This window comes from Aquarana catesbeiana, linkage group LG03, assembly GCF_042186555.1.
Source record: "Aquarana catesbeiana isolate 2022-GZ linkage group LG03, ASM4218655v1, whole genome shotgun sequence".
In the NCBI taxonomy this organism is placed as follows: Eukaryota; Metazoa; Chordata; class Amphibia; order Anura; family Ranidae; genus Aquarana; species Aquarana catesbeiana.
Genome location: NC_133326.1, coordinates 189,971,642 through 189,985,039, shown reverse-complemented (window position 1 = coordinate 189,985,039; position 13,398 = coordinate 189,971,642). Strand labels below are relative to the sequence as shown.

Genomic DNA, 13,398 nt, shown 5'->3' with positions numbered 1-13,398 from the left:
CTCTGACCAGCACTATACCTCAAATATTGTACGCTATCAAAGGATTTGTACCCTATGTACATTATTGTATATTTGAAAACATTGAACTGCATTTTTCACAGCTTTGACCAATTTTCCAGCAATATCAATTCATGTTCAGACACATCCAAGGATATGAAACCTATTGCACACCTTTGTGTCATTAGCAAAAAGACATAACTTACCCATTTTTGCTGGCCTTTGTGCTGCATTGTACTATTGTGGACGTTTAGGTGGAGTACCTGCTGGGACATAATCACTGTACTTGCTAGATGGGGTTGTTGCCAAAAGTATAAACACAGAAGAGGTGTTCGGGAGAGAAAGGCACTAACAGCCAGAATATATTAACTTTACTTAGATGCCACCGTCACTCTGAGGAAGAAGCGGGCCGTTGAAACATGTTGGTGGCGATGTCTGTGAGTTGAGATTGTCACATGGAGGGAGCTATACAGCTGATTCGGGTTTCCATCCTTGGAAATGTGTTTCATTGTCAGCCTGGGTTCATTCACGTTTCCTCTTCCCTGGATACCGGGTTTTACATAGGGAATGAATCAAGTCTGTATACACTGAGCCATGCTATGAACCTTGCTTTGTAAATACAACTCTCAGCTTTTTTTTTTTTTTTCAATCGTTTGTTACTGTTGATAAATAGTTTTTGTATATAAATAAGTTGCACTTGTAACGTAAGTGATTCTGTGTAACAAATGAAGAAACACAAGAAGTGCACTATTGCAAAAAAACAAAATCTAAGTGAACTGAACATAAGTAAAATCTATATATGAAAGCCTATATGAAAAACCTTTCATCAAAAGTGAAAATAATAATTGAGTCTGTGGTGAAAACAAAAATTGACAATATGATTCCAAAAGTTTATTAAAAGTAAAGTAAATAGTTTTTACCTGCACTATCCAGTTCGCTTGTTCTTTTATTTTTACAATCTATAGATAGACTTGTGAACAGTTCTGTGTACTTGTGTCAAAATCTTCTGATGCCAGAAAGATTTCTTCCTCTACCAAGGGCATTTTGCAGGTTAACTTTCTTTCTGTTCACTTTGCCTTGTAACCCTTTTCTTACTTTGAATGACTACCTCCATTTGCTATATCCTATGGTTCTAGATTATCAGCATTGCTCTCAACCCCTGGGGTAACCAGTGGCATCCCTTGGAGTTTGTGTCTGCCTCCAAATACCTGAATTTGCTCATCCAAACCTGACAGCTGCTGTTTTCCATACTACAGGCACAGGGGTAATTCTTTCCCTAATGAGGGAACCCTCAGAAGATCCAATGCTGCAATATTCTCCTTCCCTTCCTGATGTTTCTTGTTTTCCCTTCATTCTCCTGTCATGTCTTGCTACCAGTAATCTTCATAGTCGTTTGGGAGTCCGGTTTGACATCTATGGCTATGCCATGTCTCCATGGGAATCTGCTCTCTTTTTTAATCTCATTTCTTCCTGGAATTTCTCTCCTTTTTTGGGGTGCCTCCTCCCATCCACCTGGGTGGTCATTTTGTCTCCTTTTTTTCTTTCATGTGGCTTCTACTCCCTGGGAATGAATCCTTCCTTCCCTCCCTACCCAGTTAAAATTTGGTTCTGGGGCATATAGAGCATCTAGAGTTCTGCTCTAGGTGCTGTATAGACTCCACAAAAAAATTGGACGGTGGGCAACTGTTCAGTCTTCGTTGTTGCTCCTGCAGCAAGGTGTTTCCGCTATTAAACGCTTGTTTTTGAGGCCTGTTTGGCTTCTTGTTTATTCCTTTTGGCCTGTTGGTTTTGTTGCCCACCGTGTGATTATTGCTTGGGAATGTCCCATGGTCTATGAAACAATTCTTACGTCCCGTATTGCACAAAAAATTTGGGACGTTGTGTAAAATCTAGATAAAAAAATGCAATTATTTGCAAATCTCAAACTCATATTTTATTCACAATAGAAAATAGAAAACATATCAAATGTTTTCTCTGAAAAAATTTAGTATTTTAAGAAAACAATGAGGTAATTTTGAAATTCATGGCAGCAACATGTCTCAAAAAAGTTGGGAAAGAGCAACAGAAAGCTGGCAAAGTAAGTAGTTCTAACAAGAAAGAGCTGGAAGAACATTCTGCAACTAATTAATTAAGGTTAATTGGCAATAGGTCAGTAACCTGACTGGGTAAAGAAAGGGCATCTTAGAGAGTGAGAGTGTCTCAGAAGTAAAGATGGGCAGAGGTTCACCAGTCTGTGAAAAGCTGCATCTAAAAATTGTGGAACAATTTTAAAATGTTCCTTAACATAGTATTGCAAAGACTTTCAATATAGTATCATCTACAGTGCATAACATCATCAAAAGAGTCCAAGAATTTGAATAAATCTCTGGGCGCAAGAGACAAGGCCAAACTACAATATTTGATGCCTGTGATCGTTGGGCCCTCAGATGGCAATGCATTAAAAACAGGCATGATTCTGTGAAGGACATCACTTTATAAGCTCAGGAATACTTCCAAAAATACAGTGAGAGAAGATCGTGAGTGGAGAGTTAACAGAGAATGTAGAGTGGGTGAGGTTACCCGACAAAGTGCCAGAGAATTGTTGTAGACTGGGGGAGCTGCTAGAAACCATAATGTCGATAGGGAGAAAGCTGCCAGTGTGTGCAGGGAGTACTTCCTGATAAATGGTAGAGGGAGAGAACATAGTGTAGATGGTAAGGGGATACATTCCAAAGAATCTAGTGTGGGCCATGGTTAGTGAGCTTACAGAAAACAGTATGAATGGCCCTGTCAGAAAAAATTGTATGTGGATGGTGATGGACTAATAGAGGATGTATGGTATGAAGAGGGCAGAGACAGTTAACCCTTAGCACCGCATCCCATATATAGAATACACAGAGAACGGGAATTGGGGCAAGATTACCCCAGGGACTTTAAAGGTGCTTAAAGTTAGAAGTAAGTAGGGATAAAGAAACGTATGCAACGTCTTAACTACATAAAACAATCTTTTATTAATTCAATTTTAATACATAATATCAAAAGGTTAAAAAACCAATCTCTCAATCTGAAAGATCCAATTTTGACAGAGGAAATGGAAAAAAACACTTAGTAAATACAACTCGACATGTTTCGCTCATTTGTGAGCTTCATCAGGAGTTTTGGTACATATGTGGTATACTAGAGATGAGAGAGACAAAATACAAATCAAATAATGAAGAAGTAAATACAGTAATATGCTTCTAACATTAAAAGACACACAAATTAAAAACAATTGTTGCATACATGGATGAAAAATCCAATCAATAAATTTTGACATATTTATAGTGTGATTTGATTAAACAATATAAAAGAATAAATTACAGTAACCATGTATAAATGCCCCCACAGTAACAAACACTACTGCTGGACAAATTAGGTGATTACTTGGATAATCATAAGTAAGACTAGCTTACCAAGCCAATTTCAGAAAATAGATAACGTATTGGTTGTAGATGCAGGCACACAATGAGTCGCATTCACAAAACTGAATAGGTCTCCACTATCTGGATTTCCCAGGCGTTATGGTCACAGAGGGGCTACGTGTAGAGTATATAGCCAAAGGCTAGGAATTGAATAGAAAAAGTTTTTGTGTAATAAGTGAGGTATAAAGTAAAACACTTAGGATACCTGAAGCAATCCAAAAGTCAAACTGTAAATTACCTTATGTTGAATCAAGAGTACATTGTTGGGGGCTAATAAAGCCTTATAACAAAGATCAAATGAAGCAGCTGCTTTAGGGTCTCCAACAGGTGACACTCAGCATTAGCCCATAAACTAAAAAGCAGAAGATCCGAAATAATGCCACAAAAGTAGGCTGCAGAAAAAAATAAACATATATGCAACGGTATCAGTAAACATTTTTCACCACGCATAGCGAGTGGCTATACTAATAGGCAGATTAGTGCTCAAGATCAATTACCTGGATTGGTGAATGGACGGGCATGCAGGGAAGGGGAGAGAGACACAGAGCCTCCCCTTTACACCGAGAAGCCACTGACAGATGGTAGCGGCTGGGAGGCCGCACTAAATAGTCCCATCCATCCCGGCGGCGTCTGACGTCACCGCCGGGATACGGATGTACAGTGAGGCATTCCCCCAAGGGCACGCAGACCACGGCGGGCGGTGGTGTGACGTAACGTACGTCCTAACCTCTCTCAGTGCGCAGGCGTCGGGGATCCAAGCGCCGACCGCGCAAGTGGATCCACTGCGCATGCGTCAGCAGTCGGAAATATACACTTATAGGTGTCGCTCAAGCTGTGGAGCCCTTGACGCCATCTTGATAGAGGGCAAAGCCTCCAGTATACCCCTTAGTTATTTTTAATGAACAACAAAGTGATCTTGTCAGAACAACTATATTGTTGATTGTCTTTAATAATAAAGATATAAAGGGAGATAAAACAAATATGGTTTCTCCTGTGGCAAAAATAAGCCACTGGGGGGCTCTATTTATACTCTAAGCATACCCCCATCCATGCGTTTATAGCATGGTCAATAATACATCAAATGTACTGCCATTGATGTCAACACTATTAGGCTTATTTAGACGCCTGGGAAATCCAGATAGTGGAGACCTATTCAGTTTTGTGAATGCGACTCATTGTGTGCCTGCATCTACAACCAATACGTTATCTATTTTCTGAAATTGGCTTGGTAAGCTAGTCTTACTTATGATTATCCAAGTAATCACTTAATTTGTCCAGCAGTAGTGTTTGTTACTGTGGGGGCATTTATACATGGTTACTGTAATTTATCCTTTTATATTGTTTAATCAAATCACACTATAAATATGTCAAAATTTATTGATTGGATTTTTCATCCATGTATGCAACAATTGTTTTTAATTTGCGTGTCTTTTAATGTTAGAAGCATATTACTGTATTTACTTTTTTCATTATTTGATTTGTATTTTGTCTCTCTCATCTCTAGTATACCACATATGTACCAAAACTCCTGATGCAGCTCACGAATGAACGAAACATGTCGAGTGGTATTTACTAAGTGTTTTTTTCCATTTCCTCTGTCAAAATTGGATCTTTCAGATTGAGAGATTGGTTTTTTTAACCTTTTGATATTATGTATTAAAATTGAATTAATAAAAGATTGTTTTATGTAGTTAAGACGTTGCATACGTTTCTTTATCCCTACTCACGTCTAACTTTAAGCACCTTTAAAGTCCCTGGGGTAATCTTGCCCCAATTCCCGTTCTCTGTGTATAATAGAGGATGTAGTATAAACAGGGGTGGGGTGCCAGAGAAAATAGTGTGAATGTGAGCAAGGGAACCTCTTGACTTAGGGGTCATCTGATCTGGATTCAGTCAATGACATGACTGTGGCTTATATCTACCATCAAGTAGGAACCAGAAGTCTCACAGCTCTAAGAGAAGCCAAGGAGTTTATGGTTTAGGTGGAACTTTGTGTTTTGACCTGGTTTTGACCTTGTCTACCATACACATCCCAGGCATGAAGAATAGATTTTTGGGCTTCCTCAGTCAACCACGTAATCTGTCGCAGGGTGGGTGGTCACTGGTCACAGACCTGTTGGCCTCCAGATTCAACCACATACTGCAAAGTCTGTCTCTAGGTCCAGAGATTCCCTTGGCTATTCTACAGGATCCTGATAAAGGACATTTAGTTGCCAGAGGTGGCTCTAGGCTTTGTGAGGCCTTAGGCGAAACTTACACATGAAGCCCCAATCACACCCATAATGGAAAAAAAAATTCAAGCCACCGAGTCATTCCACGTACACAGGAAGTAGAGTGGTGGGATCCCAGCACAGCGCAGGGGGAGGGGAGGGAGAGCGAGAGGGGGAAAAAGAGGGGGAGGGAGAGAGAGAAAAAGAGGAGAAGGGAGAGGGAGGGAGGGAAAGAGAGAGAGAGAGAGGAAGGGAAAGAGAGAGAGGGGGAGGGAAAGAGAGAGGGAGGGGGAGAGAGAGGGGGGAGGGAGAGAGAGAGGGGGAGGGAAAGAGATAGGGGGAGCAAGAGATTGTGAGTGAGAGGGGGAGGGAAAGAGAGAGAGGGAGAGAGGGGGGAGGGAAAGAGAGAGAGAGAGGGGGGAGGGAAAGAGAGGTGGTGAGTGAGAGAGGGTGCGCAAAAGGGGGTGAGAGGGGGGGAGTAGTGGAGATGGAGGGAGTGATGGGAAGGGGTAAGAGAGAGGAGTGTGGTGAGAGAGAGAGTGGGAGGGAAAGAGAGGGGGTAGGGAGGGGTAGTGGGGGAGAGAGAGAGGAAGGGGAGAGAGAGTGAGTGAGGGGGTGAGAGGGGGTAAGAGAGGGGGAGGTGAGTAAGAGGGGGTTGAGGGAAAGAGGGTGAGAGACCTCTAGCCCTGTCCCTGTCTGCAGCCCCTCCTGTGCCCCATGTCCCAATCTGTGAAAGCCTGGGGGGGGGTCAAAGAGCAGGGAGGAGCTGGAGAGTGCTGGGGGCCAGAGAGTGCTGGGGTGTGAGGGGCGGAGAGTGCTGGGGGGGTGAAGAGTGCTTGGGGGTGGGGGGCAAAGAGTGCTGGGGGTGGGTGGCGAAGAGTGCTGGGGGGTGGGGGCTGGAGAGAACTGGGAAAGGTGGAGAGCACAAGAGGGGTGGGGGCTGGAAAGCGCTGGGGGAGGCTTGAGAGGGGAGCAGAAAGAATGGGGGTGGAGCCAGGGAGGACAAGGGGGGCTGGAGAGCAGGAGGGGCAGAGCCAGGGAGCACAAGGAGGGGCTGGAGAGCAGGAGGGGCGGAGCCAGGGAGCACACGGAGGGGCTGGATAGCAGGAGGGGCGGAGCCAAGGAGCACAAGGAGGGACTGGAGAGCAGGAGGGGAGGAGCCAGGGAGCACATGGAGGGGCGGAGCCAGGGAGCACAAGGAAGGGCCGGAGAGCACAGGGATGGAGAAGAAGTTAGATAGGAAGAACGGTGAGGAGACTGAACATAGTGGAATTGATTTTTCCATATTTCTCCATGCAGCCGCTGAATGATCACTTCTCCTCCTCTCCCTCCTGTAGACATTCAGCGGCTGCATGGAGGAATATGGAAAAATCAATTCCACTATGTGCAGTCTCCCCACCGCTCCTCCTTTTCAGGCACACAGGGAGGCTGCACGGCACTCACGTTCTCTCTGGTCGGCCATGCAGCATAAGAGCTCCTTCCTCTTCACACTCATGGGGCAGCTCAGCTGGATAGTTTCAGCGACTCCCTCCGACCCCGACTGCTGAACCAAATAGGAGGCAGGTGCGGAGAGGTCGGGTGAGCGGCGCAGGCTGAAGGAGCAGCTCAGCTGCGGGTCCCACATGGACATGCCGCCGAGCCCGGTGCTGTCATCCAGCCACTGCCTCTACTGTCCCGCTCCCCGCACTTGCTGCCACTGGACCGGGGCGCTCCGTGATGAGACCTTGACAGTTGACATCAGTGTTTGATCACAGGCAAATTAGGCGGCCACGAGGCCCCTGTGAGTGCGGGGCCTTAGGCGATTGCCTAATTAGAGAGCCGCCTCTGTCAGTTGCCTTTCATTACACTGAACTGAGCCAAGGGGGATGTGATACTTGAATGTTGTCAGACTCCTGGCAGACTGTGGGCCATCCATCCTGCTTCATTGTTTCTGTCTTAACTGCCAAGCTGTTAAAGCTCTGGTCATTAAGGTTAATGCCTACTGGCTTTAGTTGATCCTATGATTTTCATTGCAAAGGATTCTGCTTCTTACAAGATCTGTCATCGCACCCAGAATGCTGAGTGGCAGGGTGCGATTCATGGGTTGAATCCTGCCTTCCTTTGACTGGATCAGCGCCTAGTGAGTACCATCCAGGGCCAACTACTGAATTTATCTGTTCTTTTTCACTTCCCTCATGCTCTCTAGTGAAGACCTTTATTCAGGGTGTTGCTTACACTCTTCTTTCTGTACTTTCCCTAGTGTCATTGTTTTATCATATACCACCCTTTGAATCTATTGGAGATACTTCCTTGTCTGCTGTTCTGCTATCACTTTTGCAGAATGAATTTCTGAGCTGGTGGCTCTAAAATGGTGGGAGACATTCCCTGTGCTACACTAAGCTGGGTTAAGATCTAGGACCTCTTTTCCTCCTAAGGTGGTTTTCCCCCTCCACTTTATTTGGGACATTGTTTCTCTTGTCCTGCTACAAAACGTCCCAAGATGATTTTCCCCCTCATATTGTATGTGGTGCATGCTATTCAAATTTCTCTCAACTACAGCTTCCCTTAGAAGTTCTGACACTTTCTTTCGCTCCTTTCTTGAGGGTCCCTGTAAAGGACAACCTGCTTCTTGTTCCACTATAGGTGGATTTGACAAATCATCATTCAAGCCAATGCACCTAAGCACAGGCTTACTCCCTTTCCTGTCAGGGCATACTCCACTGCCTCATTTAGTGCTTCATTGGATTATCAGCACCAGACATCTGCTTTACAGATTTCAAGGCTGTTTGGCTGCAAGGTTCTCAAAATGGACCTACGGACTTAAGTCTTTTCTGAAAACGTGTAGTTAATCATTGGCCTGTTAGCATTTTGTTTGCTGTATTGCCCACCCTTTGTCCTTACTTAGTGGGTACATCCCTCGATTTCAAAATACTTCCCGTGTCCTGTAATAAAAGAAGGATTTTTGCATTACCCTAAAATTCCTTTTCTTGAAGTACATGACAGGGCAGAGGTCCCACCCCTCTGTTCTTATGATTGCATTCCAACTATTGGTTGCTGACAAAACTAAAGGCATGCTGGAAGTGGGTGGGGTTATGCAGGGATATCCTAACACATTTACTTTACCAGTGTCCAATCACCTGAAGGTGACAGCCTAACTTTACATTCCTGAATACTTCTTGTGTCCTGTAATATACTCTAGGAATCTTTTTTACAGGTTAGACAAAAATCAGATTTTGGTATGCAATAAAGCCTGCCATGACTGAAACTACATTTTTTAAACTTTACTGGCTTAGCTTTCTTGAGGATTACACATCTTTGACATTGCTAAAGAGGATTAAACAAGTAGCAAATTCTCAAGTTAAGCTGTCTAATTGGCTACATAGGAAAGCATTAGTGTCCTGAGACTGTAAAAATATAATCAAGATATTTGCATACATTTTCTACTTTTTTTACATTTTCAACAATAGCCATTATATACATCTGTAATGGTCATATTACACATTTGGGACATATTTGTACTAATTTTGTTTATTTATGTTTAGCGATGCTAGTTTAAAAAAAATTGTTTTTCCAAGTAATTATTAGCTTTCTGCTTTGCTGTGATTAATAGTGAGTGGATTCATGTATGGAAGCTGTGGTGGGTTTCGCAGGCATGGCAAGTAGATCTCTCATTGCCTGTACTTAGTATGAGACCTGCTTGTCTATGGACAAGATGATTTCTGATAGGTGTGGATAATCAGCATTATGAGTGTGTCATGGTCTCACCTGCAGATTTCTGTTTACGAAATCCTTACCTCCTTGCTGCAGGGTTCTACTAGATCTGTGACTCCATTTCACATGTGTTTGGCTTCTCTGTTTGCCTGCTGTACTGTGGTTTTATATCCTTTTCTCTTCTATCACTTCCTGGGTCATCTCCCTGTTTGCTTCCCTATATATACACATGCTCTGTGCAGCGCTCCTTGCCTGAGCAACTTCACAGTTCTGTGTGCTACTTGTTTATGCTGCCTGACTACCCATGTACTGATTTCAGCTTCATCTACTGTCTATGCTTGCCTGCCGCGTGCCCTGACCTCAGCTTGTTTACTGATTTTCCTATCAGTTTCCTGCTGTTGTACTCTGCATTCACTATGTGGTCTCTGCATTCTCCACTGGGCGTACCTTGGGGCTGCAACCTGGTTCCAGCTTGCTACAAGGCCATCTCCACCATCAGGGGCCCTGGTGAAGAAGCTTGCTGTCTGGGGCTTAGATGCCATGCCCTGGGGAACCCCGAGTTGGTGAACTACAAGGGCTCACTGTCATTGTAACCTGACAGAGTGATTTATGGTTACTGATTCCAGTAGGAATTCATTAGTAATGCCTTGGATATTAAAGGATTTTTTAAAATTTAAATAAGAGGTTTTACTTGCCAGTTCTTAGCAAGCTGCGTGCTATGGGGGCATGTGCATCCATAAGACACACAGCGCTGGCAAACCATGCCTCTGCTCCTTCCTAAAAGGAGTTTGACCGCAGCGGTTGCCTATGGCTCCCGCTGCTCACAGTCTACTGTGAAAACAGGAAGAGAGAGGAGCGGTGCTACAGCTGGGACAGCACTGGGTTGGTGAAAGGATTCAGGTAAGCTTTTATGGATGGGGGAGGGGGGGTTGGGAGCTAGAACAGGTAGTGGAGTTTTTTTTTCACTCTAATGCAGAGAATTCATTGCAGTAATAAAAACGCTTGCGTTAAGAACCACATTAAGTTATTGTGTCTCTCAGCAAAGTACTGTAGAATTACCACATAGTCTTAAACTAGAGAACATAGGTTGTCTGAATTATTAGAAAAAAAATATTTTTTTTATGTTTTTTTTTTTTATGTTCAATAAATTTTTCTTATATACAGTGTAAAGATTATTAAGACAGTGACACTATAAGTGACTATAGTGACAGTGACACTATGTAAATTGCACAAAAAACAAAGAAAGCAAGGAACCAGTACAGAGAGACAAAAGTTCTAACAACACTTTAGAGAATCTGGCATGTTCAACAGATATTGGGGGTTCTCTGCATAATCTTGAATCACTCGTAATTCAATTATTCACCATCAACAGCATAACAATAAATCACCATAGTTTACCGAGAGAGAGGGTTGCTAGAAGTTTTGAGGAATGAGAAAAGGGTACAGGCAGAAAAAAAAGAAGTAATGGTAGGGGAAGAGGATCCCCGAGACATAGAGAGAACTAGGTTGGAGATGTAGATATATTAGGAGAGGAGGAGCTCGGAGTCCGCATAGCACCTTGAGTCAAGGACAGGGGTACGTGTATATATGACGCCCAGGGTTCCCAAGTTCATTCAAACAAAGTACTTTGGTCATTGATGATACTAGCAATTTTTTCATGTATCATAATCTACAATATTTTATGTTGCTATAGTGATTTTTACCGCTAGCAGAATAAAGTAAATCAGGCGTTTCAATGGGCGTGGCCACTCGGAAGGCAAGACATTAGAGAAGAGGTCAACCTGGGTGAAAAAAATTAAAAGTCAGCAGCTACAAATACTGTAGCTGCTGACTTTTAATATTAGGTCACTTACCTGTTCAGGGAGCCTACTATGTTGGCACCCCAGCCGATCTTTGGATCGACTCCCGGGTGCTGCCGCCACCATTCCTGGTAAAGGAACCGAGCAGTGAAGCCTTTCGGCTTCACAGCTGGTTCCCTGCTGCGCATGCGCTTTCTAATTGGTCTGGCAATGGGGGAAGGAGTAGGGGGGCCGAACTTCCGGGAGATAAGGCCGGGGTCCCGTCTCTGGAAGTGGGAAAGGGGACCTGTCAAAGGTCCCCCCCCGAAAGTTGTGAAACGTGGCATCGGAAGGGGGAGGAAGCGTACTCCGCTGGAAGCTAGAACTCCGCTTTAAGTAGAGCTAAATAATTTTTTTTTTTTTAAGTTTTAGATAGAATAAGTAAAGGTTAAAACTCCGTTCAGACTAATTTGTTCTACTTTTGTCTTGCTGGGGATATTTTCCTCCACTTTCTGTATTTTAGAAACAGGAAATCAGGGGAAATCTGAGAGGAAAATCAGGGCATTTCCTAACACAGACAGTTGTTACTGGAACATTTGTCATCATTGGATGATTTATACTGATTTCTTGCTTGGTGAGAACGCTAAAATTTGATTTCCCCTCACTTTGTCTTAGTGAAATTGGTCACCAAGAAAAATTAAGGGGGTAAATTCCCCTATCAGAAACACAGACAACAATAAACGACAGATAGTCTAACTCGTCTCCACTCTAGAAAATAACAAATGGTCTGAACAGTTTTGACCATACTTATAAGAGTTCAACACGTGGCTTCTCTAAAAGACTGTTTTTCATTCCTTGTTTGATCAGGTAGATTTCATCTATAGAGACAGGGCCGTCTTTAACGCAGGGCAAATGGGGCATTTGCCCTGGGCCCATTAATTGTTGGTGGGCCCCAAACGCTGATAAGTCAAGTGCATTTGTTTTCTCCTCCTTTCTATCCAGCTCGGCACCGGTTAAGTGAAGTCATCTCCCAGCAGTGTCTCTTCTACTGGCCCGCCCCTTCCCCTTATCTCAGTCTGAGTGGACTGAGCCTCTTCCCCTGTGTCGCGCTGCATTCCGCTCCTCCCATCCCTCCTCTGCGGGCTGCCGAACTATCGCTCTCCACAACCAGTATACTGTCTCCCTCGGAGACACTGTGTGCTGTCCTGAGCCGGGCTCCACCCCTGATAACTTTTCAAGGAGTCTCAGCTACTGCAGAACTTTTTGGGGGAGTGCAGGGCAGTGATTGGCTGCTGCTGCAGAACTTCTTGGATGTGAGGAGGGGAGGGCTGCTGGGTGTTGTAGTGCAGAACAGTGATTGACTGCTGCTGCAGAACTTCTTGGAGGGGGAGGGCTGCTGGATGTTGTAGTGCAGGGCAGTTATTGGCTGCTGCTGCAGAACTTCTTGGAGGGGAGGGAAGGGCAGGGCTGCTGGGTTTTGTAGTGCAGGGCAGTGATTGACAGCTGTGGGCTCAGCAATAACCCCCCTCCCTGCCTCTTCACACTCAACAATAACCCTCTCTCTGCTTCTCCACCCTCAACAATAACCCCCCTCCCGCTTCTCCATCCTCAACAATAACCCCCCTCCCCTCTTCTTCACCCTAAACAATAACCCCCCTCCACACTCAACAATAAGCCCCCTACCTGCTTCTCCACCCTAAACAACAACCCCTCTCCCTGCCTCTCCACCCCCAACATTAACCCCAATCCCGGCCTCTCCACCCCATTAACCCCCTTCCTGCTTTTCTACCCTCAATAATAACCCCCCTCCCTGCTTCTCCACCCTCAACAATAACCCAAATGCCTGCTGCTTCTCCACCCCAATAACACCCCTCCCTGCTTCTCCACCCTCAATAATAACCCCCTCTCCACTTTTCCAAGCTCAATAATAACCTCCCTCCTCACTTCTCCACCCCAAACAATAACCCCTCTCTCTGCCTCTCCACCCCCAACAATAACCCCCTCCCTGCTTCTCCACCCTCAGCAATACCCCTCCTTTCTGCAGAAACAGCAGCAGCGCGCTGATGGTTAATGAGTGGCAATGTAGTATGGGGGGGTTCTGTGTAACTATGGGGGTATTATGGGTGAGGGATCCTGTGTAATAATGGGGATAGTATGGGAGATGAGTCCTGCAATTTTGGGGGTCCTATGTAGTGATTTGGGTAGTATGGGGGAGGGAGTCCTGTGTAATGATGGGGGGGGCGAAATTGCATGGGGGGGCCCCAGGAAAATGTTTGCCCAGGG

The 13,398-nt window shown here is 44.6% G+C and overlaps 1 protein-coding gene across 1 annotated transcript in view; it reads left to right on the top strand.

Moving 5' to 3' along the window:
* Positions 1-13,398, top strand: part of COG5 (component of oligomeric golgi complex 5) — a 541,624-nt gene that overhangs the window by 413,033 nt on the left and 115,193 nt on the right. The gene's annotated exons all lie outside the window — the stretch shown is intronic.